This window comes from Bufo gargarizans, unplaced genomic scaffold (assembly GCF_014858855.1).
Source record: "Bufo gargarizans isolate SCDJY-AF-19 unplaced genomic scaffold, ASM1485885v1 original_scaffold_1696_pilon, whole genome shotgun sequence".
NCBI classification, from domain to species: Eukaryota; Metazoa; Chordata; class Amphibia; order Anura; family Bufonidae; genus Bufo; species Bufo gargarizans.
The window spans coordinates 78,630-105,292 of NW_025334471.1; positions in this window are offsets into that span (position 1 = coordinate 78,630).

The window sequence follows — 26,663 nt, forward strand, 5'->3', positions numbered from 1 at the left end:
TGGACCGCCTCCCCACTACCCTCCTCACTCCGTACCAAATCCCAACTCTCATACTACGCTTTGCTTCTATGGAGATCTATTAGGTTCAAGCGCTCCCTCCAATCTAAACCGTCCCCCTTAGAATACCTTTTGGGTAATCCAGCTTTCTCCCCAGGACTTCAATCTGGGGCTTTCTCATGGTGGGCTGAAAAGAAATTGTGCTCCCTCCGGGATTTCCTAGTAAGGGGTAAACTCCTAACTATGCCTGATTTCCTTAAAAAATTCACCCCTCCGGCTCGTGAGCAATTCAATGTCCGGAGAGTATTCTCCTTTCTTCACTCCCTAAAATGTGGTCCGCATACTATTGATTATACTCCTTTTGAGAGACTAATGTCCTTCTCTCTATATAAGCAGGGTTTACTGTCCCGGATTTACTCGGCTCTCACTGCACCTCCAGAGGATTCTAAACTTCGTTATATGCTGGAATGGGAGGCTGATCTGTCAGAGGAATTCAGTGTATCTCGGTGGCACCAGCGTTCCCAGACGCTCTCTAAAGGGTCGTGGCAAACTACCCTGGCGGAGACCTCTATTAAGATTCTCCACCGGACATATTTGGTTCCTGCCAAATTGCACCACTTCTACCCAGAGGTCCCCTCTACTTGTTTCCGGGGTTGTGGTGAGGAGGGTACGATGTTCCACACGTGGTGGACGTGTCCCATGGTTTCCAGACTTTGGGGTCGCATTCGTGATCTGCTCTCATCCTTGTTGGAGCACACCCTCCCCCTTACACCCCCAGTGTTTCTGCTTGGAGACAAGCCATCTAAACTAACGAATGCTAGGTTCAAATTAACCCAATTCATCTTGCTTGCTACTAAGATACATATTGCCTCCCAATGGCGTACCTCAAATTTGAGCTATCAAGCGGTGATTGATAGAGTTAACAGGATCTACCAATATGAACGGTTGTCAGCTATCCGCTCTGATACATTTCCCTTGTTTGAGACTGTCTGGGAGCCTTGGTCATCCTCTCCTCACTCTGCCAACCTTTTGCTCTATTCTGAACTTTGATAGGTCACTGTATATTTCATATGCAATTGGGATGGAACTAAATGTGGGCCTTCTTTTTGCTGATCGCCATCCAAGACTTGACTTACGCAATTTTGAATTGCATGACTGCTGCCCCTGACTTCTTGACATTTTCTTTATTTCTGATTATATATATATATTTTTTTTTCTTCTTTGTCTTTCTGTTTGTTGTATTATTTGTTTATGCCTACTTGACTGGACGCTACGTCCTTTATTTTATGCACAATGTACTGTGTACCCTATTATTGTGAAAAACTTTAATAAACATCATTGAAACATAAAATGTGGGCAACTCTGCTGTCATTGCGCAGGCACTGCAGCATGTAGTCGCTCATGTGTGCCAGGCTGCCCAGAGGTAAGGACAAGCTGTCCTCTGTGGGAGGCGCATCGTCCTCCGTATCCCCCTAGCCACGCACCAGTGATGGGCCCGAGCTGCGTTGGATGCCACCCCGCTGTGAACATGCTTCATCCCCATCCTCCTCCTCCTCCAGTAGTGGGCCCTGGCTGGCCAAATTTGTACCAGGCCTCTGCTGTTGCAAAAAAACTCCCTCTTAGCCACTTCTAAAAGACTGGTCTGGAAGTGTTAGAGATGACCCCGCTTCCTCCTCCTGGACCACATCCTCTTCCATCATCGCCCTAAGTGTTTTCTCAAGGAGACATAGAAGTGGTATTGTAACGCTGATAACGGCGTCATCGCCACTGGTCATATTGGTGGAGTACTCGAAACAGCGCAACAGGGCACACAGGTCTTGCATGGAGGCCCAGTCATTGGTGGTGAAGTGGTGCTGTTCCACAGTGCGACTCACCCGTGCGTGCTGCCGCTGAAACTCCACTAAGGCCTGCTGCTGCTCGCACAGTCTCTCCAGCATGTGCAAGGTGGAGTTCCACCTGGTGGGCACGTCGCATATGAGGCGGTGAGCGGGAAGGCCGAAGTTACGCTGTAGAGCAGACAGCCGAGCGGCGGCAGGATGAGAACGCCGGAAGCGCGCACAGACGACCCGCACTTTATGCAGCAGCTCTGACATGTCGGGGTAGTTGTGAATGAATTTCTACACCACCAAATTCAGCACATGCGCCAGGCAAGGGATGTGCGTCAAACCGGCTAGTCCCAGAGCTGCAACGAGATTTCGCCCATTATCACACACCACCAGGCCGGGCTTGAGGCTCACCGGCAGCAACCACTCGTCGGTCTGTTGTTCTATACCCCGCCACAACTCCTGTGCGGTGTGGGGCCTGTCCCCCAAACACCACAGTTTCAGAACGGCCTGCTGACGTTTACCCCTGGCTGTGCTGAAGTTGGTGGTGAAGGTCTGTCGCTGACCGGATGAGGAGGTGGTAGAAGAGGAGGAGGAAGCCGAGTAGGAAGAGGAGGCAAAGAATGTTGCCCTGCGATCCTTGGCGGCGGAAGGACGTGCGCCAAACAGCTCTCCGCCTGGGGCCCAGCTGCCACTACATTTACCCAGTGTGCAGTTAGGGAGATATAGCGTCCCTAGCCGTGCTTACTGGTCCACGTATCTGTGGTTAGGTGGACCTTGCCACAGATGTCGTTGCGCAGTGCACACTTGATTTTATCCGATACTTGATTGTGCAGGGAGGGCACAGCTCTCCTGGAGAAGTAGTGGCAGCTGGGAACGACGTACTGTGGGACAGCAAGCGACATGAGCTGTTTGAAGCTGTCCGTCTCCACCAGCCTGAATGACAGCATTTCAAAGGCCAGCAGTTTAGAAATGCTGGCATTCAGGGCCAGGGATCGACGGTGGCTAGGTGGGAATTTACGCTTTCTCTCCAAGGTTTGTGAGATGGAGAGCTGAACGCTTCCGTGTGACATGGTGGAGATGCTTGGTGACAGAGGTGGTGTTGTTGGTGTCACATCCTCTGTTTGCTGGGCGGCAGGTGCCAACATTCCTCCAGAGGCGGAGGAAGAGGCCGAGGCAGCAGCAGAACAGGGAGCAGGAGGGGCCTGAGCCCTTTCTTGGTTTTGAAGGTGCTTACTCCACTGCAGCCCGTGTCTCGCATGTAGATGCCTGGTCATGCAGGTTGTGCTAAGGCTCAGAATGTTAATGCCTCGCTCCAGGCTCTGATGGCACAGCGTGCAAACAGCTCGGGTCTTGTCGTCAGCACATTGTGTGAAGAAGTGCCATGCCAGGGAACTCCTTGAAGCTGCCTTTGGTGTGCTCGGTCCCTGGTGACGGTGGCCAGTAGAAGGCGAACTGTTTTGGCGACGGCTGCTCTGCTTTTGCACCCTGCTCCCTCTTTAGCTACGCTGTTGGCTCGGTCTCACCACTGCCTCTTCCTCCAAACTCTGAAAGTCAGTGGCACGACCTTCATTCCATGTGGGTTCTAGGACCTTATTGTGCCCTGCATAGTCTTCCACCCAGTCTTCCTCCCTGACCTCCTTTTCGGTCTGCACACTGCAGAAAGACACAGCAGTTGGCACCTGTGTTTCGTCATCATCAGAGACGTGCTGAGGTGGTAGTCCCACGTCCTCATCAGGAAACATAAGTGGTTGTGCGTCAGTGCATTCTATGTCTTCCACCCCTGGGGAAGGGCTAGGTGGATGCCCTTGGGAAACCCTGCCAGCAGAGTCTTCAAACAGCATAAGAGACTGCTGCATGACTTGAGGCTCAGACAGGTTCCCCGATATGCACGGGGGTGATGTGACAGACTGATGGGCATGGGTTTCAGGCGCCACCTGTGCGCTTTCTGCAGAAGACTGGGTGGGAGATAATGTGAACCTGCTGGATCCACTGTCGGCCACCCAATCGACTAGTGCCTGTACTTGCTCAGGCCTTACCATCCTTAGAACGGAATTAGGCTCGACCAAATATCGCTGTCGATTCTGGCGGCTACTGGGACCTGAGGTAGTAGGTTCAGTAGGACGTGTGGATGTGGCAGAACGGCCACGTCCTCTCCCTGCACCAGAGGCGCCACCAACACCACCACGGCCGCATCCATTTTTAGATGTTTGCCTCATAATTAGCATTCACCAAGCAAAGTAAAAAGTGGTTAAGTCTGTTAAAAATAATTAACCGCCAATAAAAAAACCTAATGTAGAGTATTGCACTCAATATATTTTTTTAAACTCTATATGACAGCGGTATTTGTGGCCTAAATTTCACAGTAACTTATGCACATCTAATCCCAGATATGCAGTATATCAGTGGGTTTTTTAACCCCAGTAAGCAAAAAGCTGTATTTCTGGGCTAAATTTCACAGTCACTTATGCACGTATAATCCTAGTTATGGTCAGGGCTAGGACAACGTCGGCGTACGCAGAGAAACCTGCCCTGAACATAGTGGCTGAATTGTGCCGGAAGCCACGGGAGCGGGTACACCAGTGAGAAAAGGGGGCATACCTGATGGAAGCCTGAAAAAGGGCGGGAGGGAGGGGCGTGAGGCTCGGGCGCCTGGCTGAGCGGAGGGAAGGTGAATAAATAGCCAGACGCCCCTCCCACAAATGCAGGCTGGTAACAGCCTTACAATTTATGGTCAGGGCTAGGACAACGTCGGCGTACGCAGAGAAACCTGCCCTGAACATAGTGGCTGAATTGTGCCGGAAGCCACGGGCGCGGGTACACCAGTGAGAAAAGGGGGCAAAAACAACAGGTAGGTACAACACTTTTATTTACAAATTACAAAGCCAGTGAATCGAAAGGCATGAGATATCTCGGCTTGAGGATTGGGTATATACCTGGTAAAGCAGGAGGACCGCCACCGCCCCATGGATCCGGATGACGTGGGCCGGCACCCGATGTCGAGAAGCAGCGGAGGCTGCCCCTATGCGAAATGAGTGCCCTGAAATTACCTTGGGGTCATAGCCTAGTCTCTGGGCGAGGGCACGGATATAAGAGATAAACTGAGAGGTGCTGAGAGGCTTGCCTGCATGCGGCAAGAGTGGGCTATCGGGCAATGAACCTCGGATGAGTGCTGTCAGTTGATGCAGCACTTGAACGGGGCACCAATTGTTCAAGGTTGGGTAGAACTTAACTTCAGAGGGGGGACCCGTCTGATTGGTTTTGGTGGAGGGTAGGAGGAGAGTGTAATGGCCCTGGCCCCATGACAGATGTTGCTTCAGAGGATGGTTTTTACGATTTGGACCGGCCAGAACCTCTCCGGGCCGGAGGAACCCATAAAAGGTGAGATACATGGCCGCTTTCAGAATCAGGCTAGTGGAGGGCCCAAAAGGATTACCATCCAATGTCGAGGAGAGATCCCTGAACAATTTGCTGGACACTGGTTGCCTATGGCTCACGGACCCCTTCCCCTCCTTTTGAATGCCCCGAAGGGTGGCTTTAATAGCTTGGATGGAAAAAAAGGACCTGTGATGAGGAGTGGCCAGCATGGCGTGATGTTGAAGTCCGGCTAAATAAAGTCTGATGGTACTATACGACAGAGAGAGATGCGAGTGACAATAGGCCAGGAAGGCCATGATGTAGGAGATTTCGGAGTGTTGACCCCTCGGATGACTCTTAGAGAATTTATCAAACGCTCTTAGGCCAGCCTGATAATTTCTCGCCGTATTGCGTGACAACGATTTGGCGACCAGACCCTTGGCCTCCTCTAAGAGCGAATCTAAACCAGAACGAGGGCGCTGAATTGGGGCACCGGCGTGCCTGACCGATCCGCGTCGGGCATTTCCTGGAAGAAAATCACAAAATTAGCATGGGAAAGCGCGTCCGCAGCCCTATTCTGTTCGCCTGAGATGTGTACGCAGCGCATGTGAAAATTGTGATGGAGGGATAACCACACTAACTTGCGCAACAACGCCATGATCCTGGGGGACTGGGCCCTGCCCTTGTTGACAATGTCCACCAAGGTCTGACTATCTGTAATGAACGTCACAGAAGTGTTAGACCAGTGGTGACCCCAGACCTGAGCAGCCGCCACTATGGGGTACAGTTCCAAAAGGGGGGAGGATTTTAGGGCTGCAGAGTCTGAGGCTAATTCTGGCGGCCATCCGGCAGCCAGCCAATGAGACCTGAAAATGGCAGCGAACCCGGAGGAACCAGCGGCGTCGGAGAAAACCATGGGGGAAGAGGAGTCCCACTGTGGACGAACAAAGAAATGCCATTCCAGTCAGAGAGAAAACTGCTCCACATGTCGAGATCTGCAATGGCCTGGCTGTCCAAATGGACGACGGAATCTTGCTCCGGGGCAGAGGGCAGGAGACATAGCAACCTGGAAAGGAAGGCCCTGCCTTGAGGCATAATTCTGGAGGCGAAATTAAGCATCCCCAGCAAGGATTGGAGCTCCGCCCTGGTCAGTGAGTGAGACTGAACAGCCCGGGAGATGGCTGAGCGAATCCTGAGCAACTTCTCGCTGGGGAGGCTAGCCTCCATTTTAACGGTATCTAGGATGATGCCCAGGAAGGTGACTGTAGTGGCCGGACCCTCAGTCTTGGCCGTGGCCACGGGGACCTGGAGTCGGGAAAAAATATCCAGAAGTGAATGGGGAATGGAAGGGACCTGACTGGGCCTTTCAATGAGGAGAAAGTCGTCCAAGTAGTGAACGACCATGGATAAGCCACCGTGATGGTTGAGAATCCAGTGCAGGGCTTTAGCAAGTTGTTCAAAAAGCCAAGGGCTGCTCTTGGAGCCAAAGGTAAGCCGGTTGGCAAAGTAAAATTTATCTGCCCACTGGATGCCGTAGTACTTCCAAAGCTGCGGGTGTATTGGAAGCAGCTTGAAAGCATCGGCAATATCTACCTTGGCCAACCAAGCCCCGACACCTGCTTGAAGAATGTACTGGATGGCCTCGTCGACTGAGGAATACTGCATGGAATATTCCTCAGACGGAATGAGTGAATTAAGACTGGGGATGGAGGACATATGAGGCGCGGAGAGATCATAAATGAGACGTTTTTTATTTGATGATAACTTCGTGACAAGGCCGATAGGGTTGATGCGCCACGACTGGAACGGGATCTTAAGGAAGGGACCAATGACGAACCCTTTGTCGACCTCTGCCTGAATGAGGGTGGTCACCGCCTCAGGGTCACTGGAGGCGGATAGCAGATTGGGGCCCATCCAGCAGCCCTGAGGGCGCGTGATAATGCCGGTGTGAAACCCCTCTCTGCACCCATCCAATAAGAAGGTGACAAAGGAACGATCTGGGTGGCCCTGCAGGAGTGCAGCCAGCAACTCCAAGTTGAGGTCGGCTAGTCAGGAGTCCCTGGCTGACTTCCTGGGACAGGAAGGACGAGGGTGAGCCCGAAAACAAAGGGAGCAGATGTGCAGTGCTCGGCACGCGTTGAAAGCACAGCCCTTGGCATTAAAATTATTGCACACCTGGCTACTGCCGAGGTACACAATAGGCCTGCCCAGTTTATCTAATGACGAGGAAGACCTGGAGGATCCGGAAGGACCTGGAGTGGGTGCTGACTGAGGATCTTGCACCGGATTAGGGCACCATTCCGTGGAATGAAAGATGGATTGGCAGATGGCACACAGGGGAGCCTTCAGACCTGCAAAGTGCCGGCAGAATAACTCCATGTCCAAGTCTGCCCAGTTGGACATGAACTGAAATTGATTCAGGGCCGCGGCGGCTTTGGCAGAAAACGAACGGTGATAGTCGTAAAATGCCGAGCCGCCGTACTTGTGCCCCAAATCCGTAATCCGGTACAAGTAGGTGTCTAATTCTTCCCTGCGATTAGGGTGAGCGGAGCACATTACATCCCTGTAGAGGCTGAAGGCCAGGACGAACTCGGAAACCGACAACTTCCTATTTAGCCGAGCATCCTTGGCCTTCAACACCACGGAAACCTCTCCGCAATTAATCACCCGGTTTTCGGAAATATCCTGGGAGGCAATCAAAATGGATGCCAAATTTACATCCTTGCCTGCCAGGATATCCTTCTTAATATGCTCCGGAACGAAATGGGAAGGAGCAATCTGGGGGGTGACAGAAGGCCTACCTGCAACGTCCGGAGGAATGGCAGGAATGACTGCCGAACCTGGATATTGCGGTGAGGCTGCTGGCCTGGTTTCTAAAACCGCGACCCTATTCTGAATGTCCGTGACTGAGCTAACGAGTCCGGTGATGGACGACTGGATCTGAGCTAGTGCCAGCCGGATGGAGTCGTTATTGGACCGCTCAGCTGTCGGACCCGGAGTGGTCATCAGGAGCCGGTATAATTCGGCCTTGCGGGCAGTCGCGGGATGCCGAATCCCCCTGCGATTGAGTTCGGCGATCAACCTTGGCACAGTCCAACTCCTTAATGATGTGTTGCTATAATGCCCCGAGACGGACGATCCTGGCATGGAGAGGTTGTCCTCCATATCGGATATGTGAGACATGATGACCTGGGAAAAAAAGGGGGAACTTATGTCTACCGGAAAAACTAAAAAAGCACAGACGGAAGCGGTAATAGCGTCCGAAAGAAAGTGAGAGACTGAAGCGTGTAAAGTGACCAACGGAAGAACCTACCTGACGGAATGTGAACAGGATTTGGAAAGACGACTTCCAAAAAAAAAAAAATAATCGTTTGAGATGGAACTAATAAAAAGAACGGACTTGAGTATCAAACTGACAGTTAACCCTGCCCCAGTGACCGTCTCTGAGCCGACTTACCTGGAATTGCCTCGAAATTCCTAGATGAAACGAAGGAGAGGAAGGAAAAATAACAACTGCCCAATCTAAAGGAAAGAACAACCGACATCAGAATAGATGTAAAACCCTAAGAAAACTGAGACAAAACCTGGGTGATCCAGGAACATTGACAACCTGGGCGATCCAGGAACATGGACAACCTGGGCGATCCAGGAACATTGACAACCTGGGCGATCCAGGAACATTGACAACCTGGGCGATCCAGGAACATTGACCACCTGGGTGATCCAGGGACCCAGAAAAACGGAAAGACCAGGAGACAGAAGCAAATTGAGACAGAAACGAAAACCCGCTGTCTTAAAACAGTAACGTGAAAATATCCCCTGCACCTAGACCGCCAATTCTGGTATTATGATGCTGTAAGATTTTAATTCTGATATATATATATATTTTTTTTTTCTTATAAAACAGCCTATGTATAGCTGCACTGAGTTTAAACGGCACATGCATTGAGGGCCGGTGTTTTTTAGCCCGCAGGTAATCTGCTTTGGTGAGCCCAAATGAAGCTGCGCACCCCCTGAAAACAGGAGTACCCTTGCATCATAAGACCAGAATTTGCCAACACCTCCTGTGCTGGAAGCCCTGGGAGCATAGCTGGATTCCGGATGGACCTAGGAATCGGTATGGCAGTACAACTAACTGAGCTTTTAATTCCTTCATGACACACGTCCTGAGCCGGCATGTAATTCCCCCAACCCAGCCGCCTGTAATTCCGTGGGCGGAACATACTGGGGGAAAGCGGCATCTCAACCCCGCACTCCAGGGGCTAGAGACCAGGCCGGACGTGATACACAGCTGGAGCGGGGCCAGCTGAGCCCCGATTACCTGACAGGCTGGCGTGTGGTGATGCGGACATCAGCGGCACGTGAACACGGTATCACCGGAAGAAGACACTGACCGGAAGAGGGAGCGCGATGCCGCAGTGATGCGTGAGGCTCGGGCGCCTGGCTGAGCGGAGGGAAGGTGAATAAATAGCCAGACGCCCCTCCCACAAATGCAGGCTGGTAACAGCCTTACAATATGTGCACTATATGAGACAGATGTTTTTTTTTCACCCCAGTATGCCCCAGTAAGCAAAAAGCCGTATTTGTGGCCTAAATTTCAGTCACTTATGCAGTCATAATCCTAGATGTGCACTATATGAAAAAAAGGGTTTTTTTTAACCCCAGTGTCTCAAAGCAGTATTTCTGGACTTGCAGACATGCAGATAGCCTGTGCTGGTTCACTATCGTTGCATAAAATGGCTGCCGATTATGTATTGATATTGACTAACTAAAGGGGGAAAAAAAAAGTTCGTTTTCAGTAGTAGTTGGCTCAGAGGAGGCTTAAAACAATTTTGCACTGCACCCACAAAACACATTTGCTGTAAGTCGCTGAGTAAAGAGGCGATTCTTCTTAAGATTCCTCCCCGATCTCTCCCTCACAGCAGCTGCAGCCTATCCCTACACTAATTCGAGCAGAGTGACGGGTGGCACTACGTGACTCCAGCTTAAATAGAGGCTGGGTCACATGCTGCAGTTGGCCAATCACAGCCATGCCAATAGTAGGCATGGCTGTGATGGCCTTTTGGGGCAAGTAGTATGACGCTTGTTGATTGGCTTTTTTTTAAAAAGCGCCATAAAAAAAAGAATAATGTAAATGTTCAGGTTCGGGTGCCGAAAAACCTAAAGTTCAGTACGAACCAGAACTTTACAGTTCGGGTTCGCTCAACTCTAATCAAGGCCTTTCTGAATAGCCTCCACCTCCCGACAGTTTCCACAGAACAAGCAGAATTATTGGGGACTCCACTCACTGAAACAGAACTTCAAAAGGTCATAAACTCCCTTCCCATGCACAAAGCCCCTGGGCCTGATGGCCTATCAAGTTGTTATTACAAATCCTTCTTCCTTACTTACGCGAGGCCATCCAGATGGGATTAGAAATGGGTAGCTTCCCAGCAGAAATGCTCTCCGCAGTCATAGTGACCATCCCAAAACAAGGTAAATCCCCTGAATCTCCACAAAACTTCAGGCCTAGCTCTTTACTAAACACCAAAAAACGTAAAATGTATGCTAAAGCCCTGGCTAACCGCTTAGCACCCATTCTACCGTCCTTGATTAACTGACCAATCAGGCTTCATCCAAGGTAGACAAATTATAGGGAACACTAGAAGAGTCATGAATATTGTAGACTACATCGAGAGGTCAGGTCTGGAAGCGGTCTTGGTGACCCTTTATGCCGAAAAGGCATTTGATCGCATTAATTGGTCTTTCGCATTCTCTGTGCTCCAGATAATGGGACTCTGTGGCCCTTTCCTGGGGGCAGCGAAAGCCTTATTAGCAACCCCTCGGCCAGTGTATATCTTAATGATACCTTGTCCTCCTCATTTACAATTACTAATGGCACCCGACAGGGTTGCCCACTCTACCCCCTCATATTTATCATGTCCATCGAACCTCTAGCACAAGCTATCCGCCTCTCCGACCAAATAAAAGGAATAGACATAGGCGGAAGAACCACAAACTCTCTCTATATGCACACAATGTCATACTCACTCTCAGCTCCCCAGATCAAATCATTACCTACAGTAATAGAGATTATTTGCCAATTTGGAGAACGCTCCTATTACAAAGTCAATGAGCAGAAATCCCAAGCCCTCTCCATTAACATAAAGACCTCTTCCCTGTTAAAATTACAATCCAGTTTCAACCTAGACTGGCAAATTGAACAGGTCCAATATCTAAGCACAAAAGTCACCAAAACAACCAAACAACTATATTGTGCCAATTACCTTCCATTACTAAAAGAGGTGGAAACAGATCTCGCCCAATACAGCAAACAAGAAATATCCTGGGTGGGCCGCATAGCGACCTTCCAGATGTTAACTCTCCCTAAGATATTATACAAGTTCAGAACAGTTCCTACCCTGATACCGCAGGCCTTTTTTAACTGCATTAACAGATTATTAAATAAGTTCATTTGAACTCCCAAGAGACCTCGGATTGCACTTACACTACTGACGAAGCATAGAAAGGCGGGCGGTCCAGGGCTCCCTAACATATATTATTACAACCTTGCCACCAACATGAGCTTTATGAAAGAATTGTGGAAAGGAGATTTGCAACAACACTGGCTCCACATAGAATCAGTTGTTTCTCCAGGCCATAATTTAGAGGCTCAGCTCATTGCCACCTCTGGATCATACACTTCCACTTGGAGTCCTCCCGAACTTTCTTCGTATTTCGACATCACTGCGGAGAACCTTCCACTCCAAAACTTCCAAATCAAGCTTTCCCTCCACTCATATGCTCCATTAGAGACACTTACTTTCTTTATTCCTGGCTTAGAGTTTTCTAACTGGGTAAATAGGGGTCTCGCTCAGGTATCACAACTTTTTGATTCCTCCCAACTTAAGCAATTCTCTTCTATACATGAACAATACCAAATACCTCACGAGGATTTTTACATGTATCTTAGAATGAGACATTTCTTTCAAAATAGCGACTCCCTTATGGTAGTGACATGCAAAGAGATTCTAGGTCTTTGGAATACCAAAAGGCCCCTCGCCGAATAGCTTAAGGCATATTTATGATATGCTTGAATCCAAACACAAATTTGCCAAGTCAACCCCCTTCCTCTCATGGGAAAAGGAATTGGGTAAAACATTCTCAGATCTTAGCTGGACATCCTCACTCTCTTTCATTTCCGCATCAATTACCTGTGTCTCCCACTATGAAGCAGCTATCAAGACAATGCTCAGATGGTATCTCACCCTGGATAGATTGAGCCATATTTACACGGGTACTTCCGACCTATGTTAGAAAGGCTGCGGGTACAGAGGATCCCTCCTACACACCGTCTGGTCATGCCCCAAGCTCCAAAATATCTGGGACGATAGCTTTACTCTCTGGACCAGACCAGTCCATCCCCAGAATTGGCTTTATTATTTCATGAGATATCAAACTTCCCGGTTAAAGCACGCATAGTTATGGCTCACATTCTGTTGTCCACCAGGCTAGTCATAACGGAGGTACTGGAAACCCTCAACAGTCCCCCGATTAGGAGAGGTGGTTGACTTGGTAAATACTTCTTGTGCATACGAAAAAATGATTGCCTATATGAACCATACTTATTCACGCTTTGAGACCTCTTGGAGATCTTGGCTAACGTCTACTTATGCAGTTATACCTAGCCAATAAAGCTCTTGATATTTTCCAGCAACTCGAGATCGCTGAGAATTCCTAGTTTGAAGGTTTTATTCTTTTACGTTTCTCTTCAATGAAACAAGTTGATTGTAGTTTATAAATCGTAAATAGAACTACTATTATTAGTATCTCATTAATGTAGAAAAACTTTTGCACATGTACTTGATGTATATTAAGCGATGTACAATACTACTAAGATGTTTTACGGACTTTGTGTAATGTTTTGATTACTTAAAAAACCCAATAAAAAACTATTGTCTTAAAAAGATGCACCACTTCCAAAAACCTGCAAGTTTTGCAGATATTGTGTCCACACTTATGAGAACCATTCACACTAAGTATGTGCATTTTTTTTTTTCTGTCCCAATGTTGGGGCCTTTTTAGGCACAAGAAGAGTAAGGAGAGGCGTACTGAAGGACATAACATCCCACCATCGCTCACCTACTAACACTTCAGGAGTGACTCTCCCACCATGCTCAGGTTTCCAATTCCATCTGTTTTCACTAAGGTTTGGTAACCACAGGGGCCGGTGCTCACCCCATAGTGAGAGGTGCATGCTGGGAGTCTCAGACTTGACATTATGTAAAGATGGCATTTATTAGTGTAACCCCGGCTGTGACTAAGACGTTATGATCGAAACACGTAAGAAAAGATATTGAAGATGGATCCGTGTTGATGGTGTGAAATAAAGTACAGAAGATGTGATGCCGCTCACAGGAGAGCTTTGCCATAGACAGCAGCAGCGGTGACCAGGAAGGGAGACGGCATGAGCACAGTGCACGCGCCTTCCCTTCATACAGCTGATCGGCGAGGGTGCCAAGCGTCGGACCACCGCTGATCTGATATTTATAGTAAAAGCCTGGAGAACCCCTTTAACCCAAACTCCCAACAAAAGCCTTAAATACATCCCATGCTATTTATCTGGAGCGGAGGAAACCTTAAACCTGAAAACCTCTTTAACCCAATGACCGCCAATATGCCTTATTATGGTGGCCTATTCAAAGAGCTACACGGGTCTCCCCGCGAACACTCTGGGGGCTTGGCAGACTCTGAATATTAGGGCACGATATTGAAAATGAAGAATCGGCACGCGATACTAAGCATCTTTCATAACTATTGTGCCCATCACACAGTCCTTGAAACGATACTTGATTGTGGATTGGATGGACTCCATCCTGAATTTCCTTACACGCCAGGTATGGATTTATCTCCCTGAGGTTTATAATCATATAAAAGGAACCATAAGTTTTCAGAACTTTCCAATAGAGAAAAGACCTCCTTGTTTACTGCAGAAGCACTTTATGAATTTGCATGTAAATCTGAGATTTCGAATATTTCTGGGGCCGGGACTGAAGGTGGTAACCCTCCTTTACTTTGCTTCTCATCTAACAGCTTGCCAAAATGTTTTTACAAGCCTGGGGAAAAAAGAAGGCGCAGTGTTCGGAATGTAGGTCTTATACAGTGCAATAAAACGTATTCATACCCCTTGAACTTTTCCACATTTTTTCACGTTACACTCACAAACTTAGATGTATTTTATTGGGATTTTATGTCATCGACCAACAAAGCACAAGTCTGTGTGAAGTGAGAAGAAGATGAGACATGGTTTCAAAGTGTTTAATAAATAAATATCTCAAAGGTGTGGCATGCATTTGTATTCAGCCCCCTGTACTCTGATCCCCCTTTAGAAGTCACCTAATTAGTAATAGAGTCCACTTGTGTGTAATGTATTCTCAGTATAACTCCAGCTCTTCTGTGAAGGCCTCAGAGGTTTGTTAGAGAACATCAGGGATTAAAACAGCATCATGAAAACCAAGGAACACACCAGACAGGTCAAGAATAAAGTTGTGAATAAGTGTAAAGCAGGGTTAGGTTATAAAAAAAATATCCAAAGTTCTGAACATCTCATGGAGCACTGGTCAATCCATTATCTGAAAATGGAAGGAGTATGGCACAACTGCAAATCTAGAAATACATGACCGTCCACCTAAACTGACAGACAAGGCAAGGAGAGCACTAATTAGAGAAGCAGCCAGGAGGACCATGGTCACACTGCAGAAATCCACAGCTCAGGTGGGAGAATCTGTCCACAGGACACCTATTAGTTGTGCACTCCACCAACCTGCCCTTTATGGAAGAGTGGCAAGAAGAAAGCCGTAAGAAATCTTGTTTGCAGTTTGCCACAATCCATGTAGGGGACACAGCAAACACGTGGAAGAAGGTGCTGTGGTCAGAGGAGACCAAAGTGGAACTTTTTGGCACAAATGCAAAATGCTATGTGTGACAGAAAACTACCACTGCACATCACCCTGAACCCACAATGCCCACCGTAAAACATGGTGGTGGCAGCATCATGCTGTGGGGGGCCTTCTTTTCAGCAGGGACAGGAAAGCTGTTCAGAGTTGATGGGAAGATGGAAGGAGCTAAATACAGGGTGTAACGGAACGCCTAGCACCCCAACTGGGTACCTCCGTCGATAGATGCTCCTAGTGCTTCCAGAGGACTCCAAGCACTCCACTTGACACCGTCAGCGCTGCAGACCCCACAAACCGCTGCAGCTTGGTTGGGCTCTCACCGTCCTCCACCCACGCTGGACCCAAGACCGGGCTTCAGCTTCCAGTGGGTGAACCTCTCCTACATCCAGAGAGCAGGAACCATGAACAAGCTCTTACAAGAGCTTCTACTCAGGGGAGAATTGTGATATAGCAATCCCCAAGAGTGTAGTTATCCCATTCTCCAAACATGAGCCAAAACTTCATGAAGGTATAAAAACAGGAACACTTTATTGAGGGCTACCCGCCCGTATTTATGAAAGTTCCCATCTGGTGGCCACGCCCCTAGGGGACCAGAAGGAAGACTGTGACACAGAACAGATATGTAGCAATTCAGGATACACAGACACAACACATCCCCACAATGCATCATGGTTTCCTCCTCTCTGCCCTGGAGACACCCAAGGAGCAATTCAATTATCTCTCAGGACAAAGGGAAATCGCCAATACACATGTGGAGACAACAGGACAGAAATCACCATTTAAACACACAATGGGACAATAGAAACACACCCAGCATTTTCCTCCCCTCTGTCTAGAAGATAATTGAGTCAATTTCTGTATCTACTCAACTATCTCCTAAGCTGAAAAGTTACACTTCTTATAAATTGTTACAACTTTGTGAGTTTACATTGTACATACATATAACTTATATCAATTTAACCAGTATAACTTGGGGACAAACCTATCCAAAATTCACTTGAATAGGTTCAGGGGTTTAAAAGTTAGTAAAAGTATCTTAAAGGGCCATAATCCTGGGGCAGGAGGCTGGCAAACAGCCCCCTCCAAAACACTGTGGCGAAGTTGGTTTCGCCACACAGGGCAATCCTGGAGGAAAATCTGGTAGAGGCTGCAGAAAACTTCAGACTGGTGCAGGGGTTCACATTCCAGCAGGACAACAACCCCAAACATCCAGCCAGAGCTACAATGGAAGGGTTCAGTCTTGTCTGTGACAATTGCTGTTCACAGACGCTTCTGCAGAGAAACCTCACACAGACTTGTACTTTGTGTTGGTCGATCACATAAAATCCCAATAAAATACATTTAAAGACTATGTATGGGGAACATTATTTTATGATTGCATTTTACTCATTTGGGGCTAAAATCATTTTTTCAATTGGTCTTTAGTAAAAATATTGAGCCGTTATTTCACAATGGGTTAATTGTTCTTCTAGCTGTGTGACTGGTACTTGTGCTGGTCATCTAATAATCCTGATCTCTAAATTACTAAGGCCTGTATTACACCAACAGATTATCTGACCAATATCTGTCCAATGAGACCAATAGTTGGTGTGTATAACAAAAGATCTGTGTGTGTAATAGGCCATCTGACCAATGAATGGTCAGAAAATCTGTTCTTATAATACAGGCCTTAGAAGCTATCAGTAAGATAAGAAATCGGTAGTTAGTCTTACCGGTAACGTTCTTTCCAGGAGTCCAACATGACAGCACATGGGAGGATGTCCAATCCAATCTCTGTAGGGACAGGAAGTGAGACAGATTAAAAGCCCCCCCTTCCCTCCGATCTCCAGTGTCTTCTAAATTACTACACCGGATGGATGCAACACAATTTTATTACTAATATGATAAGCAATGTTAACATCACACTGAATCACATATTAGGGAGGGAATTAGGAGTGCTGTCATGTTGGACTCCTGGAAAGAACGTTACCAGTTAGACTAACTACCGATTTCCAGGACGTCCCCCATGACAGCACATGGGAGAGTTACCAACTTAGCCATCAGGGAGGGACCACAGCCTGTAGAACCTTACGCCCAAAGGAAAGCTGACGATTGGATGGCAGGTTCAACCTGTAATGTTTACAAAAGGTGTTATAACTTGTCCAGGTGGCTGCCTGACAAATCTGATCTATAGAGGCGTTCGCCTTCTCCGCCCAGGAAGCTGCGACTGCCCTAGTAGAATGTGCCCTGATAGAGATAGGACAAGGACTATCCTGAAGACGATATGCTTCCACAATTGTTGACTTGATCCACTGTGTCAGAGTCCTCTTAGTCACCTTCTTCCCTCTTCCTGCTTTACCAAATTGTGCAAAGAGGTTTGAGTCCTTCCTATCAGGTTCTGTTCGGCGAAGGTATTCAAGGACTGCCCGACGGACGTCCAGGCAATGGAATTTCTCCTCTTCCGGATCTCTTTTTATCCAACGATGCTCTGCTAGCGGGTAGTCCAGGAAGGAAGACAAGGCTGATATCTGCACCTTGATCGTGCTGGGGCGTAGCCCCAGGTCAAAGCCCCTCTGTAGGAAGTCAAGAATCTGCGCAATGGAAGGAGTTGATCTGGACGGATGTGTATCAGCCAACCAGGAATTAAATCTGCTCCAGATCTTCCTATAAATAGCATTTGTCACTGGTTTCCTACTTTTTTGTAATGTGGAGATCACAGCATGTGACAAGCCCTACCCTGCTCAGCATTCTCCTTTCAGGATCCAGGCTTTCAGATTCCATTTCTCCAGATTCGGGAGGAGAAGGGACCCCTGAGTGAGAAGGTCTGGCCTTAGAGGGAGTGATATTGGTTCTTCTACCTTTAGCCTGTCTAACAGGGGATACCAGCTCCTCTTCGGCCAGGCTGGACCTATGAAAATGAACTTCCCCGAGCTCTCGCTGATCTTCCTCAAGGTGGCCGGGATAAGCGGGATTGGCGGGAAGGCATATACTAGATCCATGTCCCATGGTTTTGACATGGCATCTATCCCCAGAGGATCTCCGCTGGGATCTAGGGAAAAGAACTGAGACGCCTGGGCGTTTTCTTTGGAGGCTAGAAGGTCCACCTGGGGGTACCCCCATTTCCTGCAGATCTGATGAAAGACTTGCCTGTTCAGCATCCATTCTCCCGGATGGAATCTTCTTCTGCTCAGGTAGTCTGCTGTAACGTTGTCCTTCCCTCTGATATGGAGGGCTGAGATAGATAGGAGATTTCCCTGTGCCCAAAGAAAGATTTTTTCTGCGATCTCCTGAAGACCTGGGTTCTGAGTTCCCCATTGATGCCTTATATAGCAGACTGTAGTTATATTGTCTGACAGAACTTGAACGTGATTCCCTCTTAAGAGAAGTTCTGCTGCCTGGAGAGACTTTAGCACCGCCATTAATTCCCTTACGTTTGAGGAACGCTGACTCTCTGCCAGGGACCATGAACCCTGAAAGAAATGATCTTCTATGTGTGAACCCCAACCGGACATGCTGGCATCGGTTACCACCGTCAAACAAGGTCTTCTCAACCAGTGAACCCCTCTCTGTAGGTTGGCGGGAGTTATCCACCAGTTCAAGGACTCTTTTATGGACATTGGGATCCTGATCTTCCTGTCTAAAGACCTCTGGTCTTTGTCCCACTTGGTGAGAACTAGACCCTGTAGTGGCCTCGAATGGCTCTGGGCCCACTGGACCATCTGTATACAGGATGTCATCAAGCCTAGTATCCGCATAGCCTCTCTGATGGAGCAGAGGTTGCTTCTTTGGAAGGAGGATACTTCTTCTATGAAAGCATCGCGTTTTGAATCTGGAAGAAAGGACATCTGTCTCGGGGAGTCCAGAAGGGTGCCTAGAAAGATCTTCCTTTCGCTCATGCAAAGATCTGATTTCTCTAGGTTGATTATCCAGCCTAAATCTTGTAGAACCCGTAACGTCGTCTGCAGATGGTTCCGCAGAAGGACCTCTGAGGATGCTGTCAGGAGGAAGTCGTCTAAGTACGGGACTATTGTTATTCCCTGTTGTCTCAGGAAAGCCATTATCTCTACTATTAGTTTCGTAAAGATGCGTGGAGCACTTGAAATCCCGAATGGAAGACATTGGAACTGGAAGTGATGAACTATACCGTCTAACGACACCGCGAACCTGAGGAACTGATGATGGCTTGGATGTATGGGGACATGATAGTAGGCATCTTTGAGATCGATGGTGCACATCAATGCCCCTGCTGGAATCAGTGGAACCGTTGAACGTATTGACTCCATCTTGAACCTGAAATATTGAATCCATCTGTTCAGTAACTTCAGGTTTATGATAGTTCTTAGTGAACCGTCTGTTTTTTTTACCCAGAACAGTTTGGAGTAGTGGCCTCTGCCCTGTTGGGGTCTTGGAACAGGAACTATTGCTTCCATTGAGCAAAGTTTCTCCAAGTCCTGAACCATCTGGTTCTTTAGAGACGGAGACTAGGGAGTGGTAACACAGAATCTCTGAGGGGGAGGACGACAGAACTCTATTTTGTACCCCTCTCGTACAGTCTGAAGTACCCAGGGGTTCTGAGTTACTAGAGACCATTGATGACTGAAGAACCGAAGTCTCCCCCCCCACTGGTCTGGCGTCATTTATTCTGGTAAGAGGAAGTGTTGGGTTTGAGAAGGAACCCCCTCCCCCTCCCACCTTTGGGGTAGCTCCACCTGCCCGACTTGCCTTTCCCTCTACCTGAAAAATTCTGTGTCTGTCCCTGGCCTGAATCCTTCCGAAAGGACTGAGTCTTCTTAGATCTCTCCTCCGGAAAGCCTTTTTTCTTGTCCACGGCACTCTCAAGGATTGTATCTAGGACATGGGCCAAACACATGTGAAACTGAGAAAGGGATCGAACAGAGCTTGTTCTTTGACGCTACATCCCCTGACCAACTTCTTAGCCAAAGGGCCCTTCTAGCAGTATTCGCCAGGGTGCTGTTTCTAGCTGAAATCCTGATGGATTCGGCCGAAGCGTCCGCCAGATAGGCCGTAGCCATCTTAAGAAGGGGAATGGATTCTAAGATGTCCTCCCTTGGGGTTTTTAGTCTAAGGTGGTTCTCTAGCTGTTTCAGCCATAACCCCATAGACCTGGCTACCGAGGTGGCAGTAATATTGGTATTAATAAGAGCAGACGAACACTCCCAGGCCTTCTTAAGCAGACCCTCCGTCTTCCTATCCATAGGGTCCTTTAAATTTGAGGAATCCTCAAAGGGGATGGTGGTCTTCTTTGTGACCTTAGCCACCTGAATGTCTATCTTGGGAACTTCATCCCATAGTTTAGCATCCTCAGGATTAAAAATCAGCCGATTTTTAAATTCCCTAGGCATAACTAATTTCTTTTCGGCCTCCCTCCATTCCTCCAGAATTATCTCCTTCAGATGGGAATTTACTGGGAATAGGCAAGTCTTTTTTGCCCCTAACCCCCCAAACATCTCGTCCTGAACGGATATGGGAGGGCTAGCTTCCTCTACTTGCATGGTATCTCTAACCGCATGGAGGAGGGCGTCTAGGTCTTCAGTAGAAAATAAAAATCTTTTAGGGTGGTCTGAGGAACCAGAAGCAGAGATGGTGTCTTCCTCAATCTCTCCGTCCGAGACTTCCTGATTATCAGAATCAGAGTCCTCATGAGTCCTCCTTCTTTTTGGGGGAGGGGAGTCAGGTTGAGAAGGAGGTGGCAGAGGGTTTAGAGAAGAAACCGTAGCCTGTACTTCTTCACGAATGATATTCCTAAGTTCTGTGAGAAAGGACGGCTGCTCCTCCTTCATTAACCTGGCAATGCAATCGGCACATAACTGCTTCTTGTAAGATATATGCATCCTTTCCCCGCAAGTCGCACATTTTCTCGGTTTCCTTTTGGGATATTGGAGAGCCGACTGCCCTGAACTTTTTTTATCCTAGGAAAAAAATCTAGAAACCGTGCTCAATGACTGGGGAGAGTACACCAGGGTATAAGGATAAGGACACTTACATGGGCTGCAGCAGAGGGGTCAGACACAATCTCGGATTTAGCTGACGCTTGGGACTCCATGGTGGCTAAGCAAACACACAGCCGCTCACAACTTCCCCACTGGGGCTTACCTCCACCTCTGCTGCCGCGCTGCTCCGTTCTTATAAGAGGGACTCAACCCCCCAGGGGGAGGGAGTCAACCCCTGAGCGCGAGACCGGGCTTCCGGGTCTCCAGCGCTTGTGCTGGGCGCCGCCATCTTGTTTCCGGCTGACCCGGAAGTGACGTCATGACCGCGTCACGAGGTGTGCGACGCCGCCGTCCGGAGCGCGCCGCTGAGCCCAGAGGAGAAGCGGCATCAGCGTCCCGCCTGCTGCCGTCCAAGGCAGGCCGGGACAAGCTAGAGAACCCCCGAAGGGGGAGCTAGCGGGGCCGTACGGGACGCCGCCCGACCTGGCCTGAGAGGGGAGTGCCGGACCCCCAACCCGACCTGGCCCCCGGTGCCTAGGTAAGCACCCCGACTCCTAAGAGAAACCTGCTTCACTTGCCCATCCCTGTAGGGACAGGAAGACACTGGAGATCGGAGGTAAGGGGGGGGGGCTTTTAATCTGTCTCACTTCCTGTCCCTACAGAGATTGGATTGGACATCCTCCCATGTGCTGTCATGGGGGACGTCCTGGAAATGATCTATAATGAGTGTCTATAATGTCAGAGATAAGGAGCCTGTCACCTTTCTGCCTGACGGAGCAGAGAGAAAATTCATATCCTGCCAGTAGAGCATCTCAGCTCTGTACAGAGAAAAGGACTCCATATTTTTAATACTGAAAAAAAGATTTTTAGCTCAAAATAAGTACAATGTCATCTATAACACTCGGCATCTGATGAGACCTACCTGAGGTATAACAGCCATTACTACATGTCTCCAGCCTTTATAGTGTAGTAGTAATATCATCTATAACACCCGGCATCTGATGTCACCTACCTGAGGTATAACTACATTACTACATGTCTCCGGTGCCTTTACTAGTATAAAACTATTAGCCTGCTATTTCAAGACTCAAAGCTGGGTCACTGCCCGGAGTGCTCCTTTACTGCAGCTCTAAGGTGGAGCCTCACCTGAAGAAACCTCCCAATTCCCTTCCTCCATTCATGATTCCATACCTGTGGTTACATGGACTGGAATGTCCTCCTCCACCTCACTCTTACACGAGGGATCGCCCATCATCCGTTCTTCTTCATCCTCCACTTTAATATCAGTCACATCTTCCGCCTGATTTGTCATCTGTAACAATTCAGGACAATACAGCAGACAGGTGGGAAATCTAACAGATCCACATAAGAGACCCCCACAATCTAAGACCCCTCTATGACTGCAGGACCCCCCTATATAGATGTGTATAGGGCTCAGCTCCATCTACCTGATGGTTCTCTGAGAGCTTCTCCTCTGGACAGTCCTGGGAATACAGAGGACGGGGACATCTCTCGGGGGGATTTCCTTTTATGAGTCCATCTGTAGGAAACACACAGGGACAGGAGAGATTATTACATGTGATGATGAGATGATGGGAGTAGTATCCAGGTGACCCATGACAGCCCCATCCTTACCCTGCTGATTACCCCATAAATCCGTCTCCTCTTCTTCTGCTTCATCTTTAACCTCAGCCTTTATATCCATCAGATTTTCATCCTGAAGAAGAGAAATGTAAAATGATCTTTGGTTCAATCCCTTTCTGGTCAGATTCTGGGGAGACTTCAGCTCCATCTACCTGATGGTTCTCTGGGAGCTTCTCCTCTGGACAGTCCTGGGAATACAGAGGACGGGGACATCTCTCGGGGGGACTTCTCCTCCTGGAGTCAGAACCTATAGGAGATAACACACAGACTGAATACAATACTGAGCGCTGAGCGGAGAGCAGGAACCTGCGGGTGGATTAGGGTGGAGTTCACCCCGCTGCCCTCTGAATGTCTGGATGATTGGGGTGTGGCAGTCAGCAGCCTGGAAGTCTATGGGCAGCCGGCAGCAGTTCGTGAGCAACAGATTCACAGGACATTTTATGGTTTCCAAAAGAATTTCTGACCCTTTAGTTTTCTGCTTCTAATGGAAAAGAAAAATCCTTGGAAAGTGTGACCCCCATAGAGGAACGAGAGTGAGCCTAATATCAGGACTAAACCCCCATACAGGGAGGAGAGAGCCCTCCCCCCCCACCCCGATATCAGGACTGAACGCCCATAGAGGGAGGAGAGCCCCCCCCCCCCGATATCAGGACTGAACCCCCATAGAGGGTCGAGAGCGCCCCCCGATATCAGGACTGAACCCCCATAGAGGGACGAGAGCGCCCCCCGATATCAGGACTGAACCCCCATAGAGGGACGAGAGCGCCCCCCGATATCAGGACTGAACACCATAGAGGGACGAGAGCGCCCCCCGATATCAGGGCTGAACCCCCATAGAGGGAGGAGAGCGCCCCCCGAGGGGTCACTGTCACTAGTTGGGTACCTCAGGGGTCAGTGCTAGAGGGGTCACTGTAGCTAGTGGGGTACCTCAGGGGTCACTGTCACTAGTGGGGTACCACAGGGGTCAGTACTGGAGGGGTCACTGTCACTAGTGGGGTACCTCAGGGGTCAGTACTAGAGGGGTCACTAGTGGGGTACCTCAGGGGTCAGTACTAGAGGGGTCACTGTCACTAGTGGGGTACCTCAGGGGTCAGTACTGGAGGGGTCACTGTCACTAGTGGGGTACCTCAGGGGTCAGTACTGGAGGGGTCACTGTCACTAGTGGGGTACCTCAGGGGTCAGTACTGGAGGAGTCACTGTCACTAGTGGGGTACCTCAGGGGTCAGTACTGGAGGGGTCACTGTCACTAGTGGGGTACCACAGGGGTCAGTACTGGAGGGGTCACTGTCACTAGTGGGGTACCTCAGGGGTCAGTACTGGAGGGGTCACTGTCACTAGTGGGGTACCTCAGGGGTCAGTACTGGAGGGGTCACTGTCAATAGTGGGGTACCTCAGGGGTCAGTACTGGAGGGGTCACTGTCACTAGTGGGGTACCTCAGGGGTCAGTACTGGAGGGGTCACTGTCACTAGTGGGGTACCTCAGGGGTCAGTATTGGGCCCTATTCTCTTCAATATATTTATTAATGACCCTGTAGAAGGCTTGCATAGTAAAGTGTCAATTTTTGCAGATGACACTAAACTGATATATATATATATATATATATATACACACACTACAGAGAACAATGTACTGTACACTACAGAGGACAGTATACTGCATATATACTACAGAGGACAATATACTGCATATACACTACAGGGGACAGTATACTGTATATATATACACTACAGAGTGCAGTATACTGTATATATACACTACAGAGGACAGTATACTGTGTATATACTACAGAGGACAGTATACTGTATATATACTACAGAGGGCAGTATACTGTACATATACACTACAGAGGACAGTATACTGTATATATACTACAGAGGACAGTATACTGTACATATACACTACAGAGGGCAGTATACTGTATATACACTACAGAGGACAGTATACTGTACATATACACTACAGAGGGCAGTATACTGTATATATACTACAGAGGACAGTACACTGTATATACACTACAGAGGACAGTACACTGTATATACACTATAGAGGACAGTATACTGTATATATATACTACAGAGGACTGTATACTGTATATACACTACAGAGGACAGTACACTGTATATACACTACAGAGGACAGTACACTGTATATACAAACTACAGAGGACAGTATACTGTGTATATACTATAGAGGACAGTATACTGTATATATATACTACAGAGGACTGTATACTGTATATACACTACAGAGGACAGTATACTGTATATATACACTACAGAGGACAGTATACTGTATATACACTACAGAGCACAGTACACTGTATATACAAACTACAGAGGATAGTATACTGTGTATACACTACAGAGGACAGTATACTATATATATATATATATATATATATATATATATATATATACTACAGAGGACAGTATACTGGATATACACTATAGAGGACAGTATACTGTATATACATACTACAGCGGACAGTATATATACACATACACTATATCCTGCACCTATCGGACACTGGGGGAGTATCCTGGCGATGGGATCAGTATATACACGACGCCACCTGATGTGTCTCTATCCGTCTCATGGACTTTTCCGCTTTGATCGCTGCGGTGGCGTCTCTGACACGCGGCCTAATTGCTGCGCTTCCCACAGACCGCGGCCCCGGACCTTCCCACAGACCGCGGCCCCGGACCTTCCCACAGACCGCGGCCCCGGACCTTCCCACAGACCGCGGCCCCGGACCTTCCCACAGACCGCGGCCCGGGACCCCAGGAATCTCCCCGCACATACAGCAGTGTCAGCCCTGACCAGACCCGTCCACAGCTCCTGTTACCTGGGAGGGGAGCCTCCATCATGGCGGCCGGTGGCAGCTTCTCCATGGGGACAGAGAGCGGAAGGACCTGCGGTGACGTCACTGTCATGTGACCAGAGCAGAAAGTCAATAACCTGTGATAACGTCAAGTCACGTGAGGGGAGCCTCCATCATGGCGGCCGGGGGCAGATCCTCCAGAGACTGACAGAGAGCGGAAAGACCTGGGGTGACGTCATCGTCATGTGATCAGTGCCGGAGGGGCGGAGCTCAGCAGCGCAGAATGTATGTGCTGGTAAAGGACCTGTGATAATGTCATGTGACCTAAAGGGGCGGAGCTCAGCAATGTAGAAGATATCAGTTCATGAAAGACCTGCGGTGACGTCACTATCATGTGATCAGTGAAGGGGCGTAGTCCTCTCCTACCTCCTCCTGTAATGTCCTCTGATATCACATAATAACAGGCTGGACATGCTGGGAGTTGTAGTCCTCTCCTACCTCCTCCTGTAATGTCCTCTGATATCACATAATAACAGGCTGGACATGCTGGGAGTTGTAGTCCTCTCCTCTTCCACCTCCCCCTGTAATGTCCTCTGATATCGCATAACAGGCTGGACATGCTGGGAGTTGTAGTCCTTTCCTCTTCTACCTCCTCCTGTAATGTCCTCTGATATCCCATAATAACGGGCTGGACATGCTGGGAGTTGTAGTCCTTCCTCTTCTACCTCATCCTGTAATGAACTCTGATATCACATAATAGCCTGTACATGCTGGGAGTTGTAGTCCTCTCCTACCTTCTCCTGTAATGTCCTCTGATGTCACATGATAACAGGCTGGACATGCTGGAAGTTGTAGTCCTCTCCTCTTCTTACTTCTTTGCAGTCGGTGGTCTCCTCCCCAATCTCTCTGTTGGGGGGCAGTGCTCTTCTCCACTCTCACAGCTCGGCCATTAGTGGAGGTCCGCTCCTTTCTCTGCAGTCGGTGGTCTCCTCCTCCATCTCTCTGTTGGGGGCAGTGCTCTTCTCCTCTCTCACAGCTCGGCCATTAGTGGAGGTCCGCTCCTCTCTCTGCAGTCGGTGGTCTCCTCCATCTCTCTGTTGGGGGCAGTGCTCTTCTCCGCTCCCACAGCTCGGCCATTAGTGGAGGTCCACTACT